At 49.0% G+C, this 4,929-nt stretch overlaps 1 pseudogene; it reads left to right on the top strand.

The window, feature by feature from the left end:
* Nucleotides 1–1,367: 1,367 nt before the first annotated feature.
* On the top strand, nucleotides 1,368–1,486 carry LOC136646193 (5S ribosomal RNA; annotated as a pseudogene).
* Nucleotides 1,487–4,929: the final 3,443 nt, after the last annotated feature.

Raw genomic sequence — 4,929 nt, forward strand, 5'->3', positions numbered from 1 at the left:
TCTTCTCTGATCTTTGCTCCTGGTAAACCACGGTCCTGATGTTGTCCCTAGTTTTGCCTTTGAGGACACTTTATTTATTTAAAATACTTGCTTTTCTCTACCCCCATCCTGTCCTCCCATATGTTGCCTTACCTGGAGGACAGGGACATGCGGTGAGTGGGGAGGCAAGTGAGGCAGAGCCTCCCCACTGGAGTCCTTCAAAAAGCATCACCACCATGTGAGATGCACAAGCACCCACATGGCAGAAGCATTTTTCAAAGGACTCCGGTGGGGAGAATCTGCCCAACTTGCCTTCCCGCCCACTGCACGCCCCTGCTGGAGGAGATTCTAGGACTGCCCCCCCGCTGGCTGCAGTGTGTATGTAGGTGGTGTGGCTGCATCAGTGAAGGGGGGGATTAGATATGATTGAGCTGATTCAATCCCACCCCCCACCCCCACTTATGACCTGTAGTTCTATCCCTAAAGGACTTGCAAACTTAAAAGAAAAAAAATGGTCTGGGGTATTAAAAGAGCCCCAAAAGTTAGGAAATGACATTAAAAGCAGAATTTTCCTCCTTCTGTTGGAGTGGCGGCTGATAGTCCTGCGACCTTTCTGTGGGGTGCAATCCAAGCTCTATGAGGCAGCAGCAACTCAAAGTTATGATGGCAGATCTTGGTCCTGCTATCTTTCTTCCAGGGACATGTCGAATGGGGGCGGCAGGTGAGGCAGAACCCCCCCTCTCCCGGCATCCTCCGAAAATTGCCACAACCTAACCCAGTGATCGCACATGCATTCCACAGCTGCAGCAATTTTCAGAGGATGCCGGGGGAGGGGGGGTTCTGCCTCACCTGCCGCACCCACACCGCACATCCCTGATTTCTTCGCCCTTCTCTGTCAAACCTTTGGTGACTGTGACTGTTCACTGTTGTCCTCCTTCAAGGCTCAGGTTCTTCCCCAGAATCTCGAAAATTATTTAAATATTGGAGTGAAGAGCAGACGCCTCTTCTCCAGTGTGGGTGCCTGGGCAGTGCACGGCCTGTGATTTCCTCGTCTGCAGTTGCTGCAGTATAATTGGCAGTATAATTGGCACTGTTGCTAGCCTCACATTGCCTTGTTCTCTTTTGCCCGGGATGTGCTCAGGCAGAAGAACAAAAGACCTCTGGCTGCCAAATTGGTGGCAGGCAGGTAATGGCAGAGCAAATGAACACAGCAGGCCGGATACGGAATCGAGTCCTAATGAAGCGGAACAGCAGCTGTCCTTAGTGGGAGAACGGGGACAACACAAGCCTGTCCCAGTTCTTGTCTGAATTCTTAGAAGGGATGTGTTTTCCATAGGCAGAGTAGCCACTCATAGCAAGCAGGTGAGTTAATGATGGGTATCACATCCCCAAATGCTAGATTTACCCTGCACATGCCCGATCTCATCTGATCTTGGAAGCTAAGCAGGGTCAGGCCTGGTTAGTACTTGGATGGGAGACTGCCTGGGAATACCAGGTGTTGTAGGCTTCTACCATAGTCTTTCGAGACTGAAGGCTGCCAACCATTGCTAGTTCAATGAGCAGCAAGCTGGGCTGGAATTCTTCTTCCTGAGGTGCTAGATTTTGACCCGCAGGCTGTAGTTTACATGGGGGAGCATTCAAAAAAGTGGTTTCCCCACCTCCACTGTGAAGCAGCGGCGTAGCTAGAGGGGCGCAAAGCACTAAGTTTTGCGGGGAGCATCACCGCAAAGGCAGCCACAGCATGAATGATTCCATGCTGTGGGGGTGCCACAGGTCCCCTTAAAAGCCCAATATGGCCAAATCGCCCGAAGGCCGGCCCTGTGCACTGTGTCCCTCTTTTGGGCAGATTCTATTTAAATGAACAGAAAGGGCGGCATAGGCTGGGAGCGTGTGAAAGAGGGTTTTTTTATTTATTTTGTGGAGGGGCAGCCTGGAGCAGCTGCCAAGATCTGGTCAGGCCTGCAGCCAGATTGCAATTCTGGTTACTCAAACAGCTGATGGGCAGCAATTTTGAGTAGAGGGATTTTGATCGAAAGGAGACCTCGGCCAGAGTCTTTGCTTTCGCTTTCCATTCCTTCTGAGTTAGCCCACTTTGCTGCAGAAGGCTTCCCTTAGAAAAATGGAGGTCTGTCCTAATGTGAACACAAAGGAACATAAAGATTGGCAAAAGAAATCTGAGCCGGCAATAAGGGATGCCAAAAAAAGGAGAAGGGGAGCACATGGCTAAAAACAGAAAGACAAACAATGAAAATGTCTTTAAATACATCAGAAGCAGGAAACTTGCCAGGGAGGCTGTCGGAGCAGGAGAATAAAAGGGAAGTTTAAAAGGGACCTGGAGATTGCCAAGGAGATGCATGAGTTCTTTACATCTGTCAACACTGCAGAAGGTGGTCAAATAACCAGGAAGGAGATCTTGGGGGAGAAGAAAATGCCATGGAAATGTTGATTCAGAGCATAACTCCTGGGAAGAATACTGGGGGGAGGGCATTAGAAAGGGATGGAGAATACTGGCCCAATTCAATCCATGCCCAGCCTGAGGGGTACAGTACTGCTGATGCAGCCTCAGTGCATCCCATGGGCCAGTTGGGGACCAGGCTGGCCAGGAGAGGTCAGTAAAGATAAATTTTTACTATGCCACTCCCTGCCTCCCCAAGGGCCTACTCAGATTTGTCAGCTGCTTTGCTGGTGGAGATCTGAACAGCTGCAGGGACAGGATAGTTCTTGGACAAGATTCCAAGAACTGCTCTACCCCACCCCTGATCTGCCCCCCAGCCCAATGCTGCCTCTCTTTCCATCCACTTCTCTGAGGTCTTTCACGGGTCAAACTTTCAATTGTAAGCCTCTTTGGGCAGGGAACATTTTAAAGTAGTGTTTCTCAAACTGTGGGTCGCGAGCCAATTTCAGGTGGGTCCCCATTCATTTCAATATTTTATTTTTAATATATCAGACTTGATGCTCCCATGGTATGTGACTGCATTTGGGGAAATGTTCCAGACCTGTACTTTTGACCAGTTACTGTGTATATTCTTTTAACAATCATAGTCAATGGGACTTGACTATGGGTAAGTGTGGGTAGGATTGCAGCCTAGGATTGTGAACAATTTTCCTGCTTGATGATGTCACTTCCGGTCATGACATCACTGCCGGTGGGTCCTGACAGGTTCTCATTCTAAAATTTGGGTCCCAGTGCTCAATGTGTGAGAACCACTGTTTTAATGTCATCTCATTCTTTTTAAAGTGCTTCACACATGGAAAAGTGCTGCACAGAGTGAGGATGATGATGATGATCCTAGGTGTAATTGAAGTCACTATACACCAACTACAGAAAGCAGCCTTACTTGGAACAGCATGCATTTTACGGGAAAGTCTGAATAACCCTTGAGAAGGACCTGATATCTAACCAGTGGTGTAGCTAGAGGGGTGCAAAGCACTAAGTTTTGCAGGGAGCCTCACTGCAGCGTGCAAGTGGCCCCTCCCCACCACCCAGAATAGCTCTGAAGGGGAGGGGGAGGGGCCACTTGCACGCTGCAGTGCGGCTCCCTGCAAAACTTAGTGCTTTGCACTCTCTCTAGTTATGCCACTGTATCTAAGAGGCCAAATCCAAGCAGGCTGAGCATCAGAACCATACTAATGTCTATCCAATTCCTATGCTGTCTTCTTTCTTGCATATTTAGCATTTGAAGTTGTCAGAGATTTTAACTGCACTAGCAATTAATGGGAATAAAATCTCCTGCTGAAGAAGGGGTAGAGTAAAATGAAGGCTGGTGGTCCATTAAGCAAGTCCCCTGTTCACTGCCAAACTCTTTTGGCTTCCAGCTTCCAAATGCAAACACTCCATGAAAGACTTTCCACAAAATTTTTTTTAAAAAAAATTACTTTCCTGCTGGGATCATTTGGGAAGAAAATTCAGCTGGAACAGGAGCAGAATTCAGCCTGTGCCCTCTGCTAGAGATGGAGTGCCCTCTGGTGGCTGAGACGGGGAAATCAGGAACAGCCCAAATCCATGAGATAAAGATCTCAGTTTCATGTGAGCAAGACTGATGCTTGTGGCTGCTGGACTTTGCAAAAGGACCACCTTTGGGGCCCTTGTCCTAATGAGATGAACTGACAAGAGAATCAAAGCAGGTAGCTTTTTTCTCAGGAGGAATAATTCATTGGCAGAATCTGCTGCCCTGGGCTGTGGCAATGGCTGAGACGGCTCTACCAGGAGGTGAGACGCATTCCTGGAGAAGGAGAGGTCGGGCACTACTTCTCAGCCACATGGAACCAGTAGTGAAGCTATGGCAGGGTAAGTATTGCAGGTGCCATGTAAGTGGCCCCTCCCACTCGCCGTCAGAGCCATTCTGGGCAGCGACCAGAGGCATTCTGGGTAGCTACACACTCTGTAGCTACGCTACTGCATGGAACCTTGGAGTCTGTCTCTCTCTTGATACCCCTGGCAGAGGGCTGTTGCCCACGTCCTGCTCACAGGTTGCTCGGATGTCTCCGGTTGACCATTGTGGGGAACAGGATGCTGGGCTGGGCAGATCTTGGTCTGAGTCTTCTGAACACCCCCTCTTGTTCTTAAGAAGGGACTGCCACGATTGATGGTTTAAATTTATTTTTTTTTAAACTATTGTCAACCCTGTCTTTCAGTCCTCAGAAGGAAGCCCAAAAGTGGGATTGAAAGAGACACACAGAACCCTCAGTATGGACATTGTGATAGCCACATGCATTCTACCTTTTACCTACCATTCTACCTACCATTTAGGTAGCGTTCTTGGAAGTGCTACCTGTTCCACGTGCAGGGCCAGCTAGGCAGGCGGACATCAGGGGTCTCAATGTGTGGATGAGTTGGTGGTGTAGGGAGGAGGAGTTTAGATTCGTTAGGCACTGGGGAATGCTTTGGGACAAGTAGGGCCTGTACAAGAGGGATGGGCTTCACTTCAACCAGAATGGAACCAGACTGCT

Source organism: Tiliqua scincoides, chromosome 3 (genome assembly GCF_035046505.1).
Source record: "Tiliqua scincoides isolate rTilSci1 chromosome 3, rTilSci1.hap2, whole genome shotgun sequence".
In the NCBI taxonomy this organism is placed as follows: domain Eukaryota; kingdom Metazoa; phylum Chordata; class Lepidosauria; order Squamata; family Scincidae; genus Tiliqua; species Tiliqua scincoides.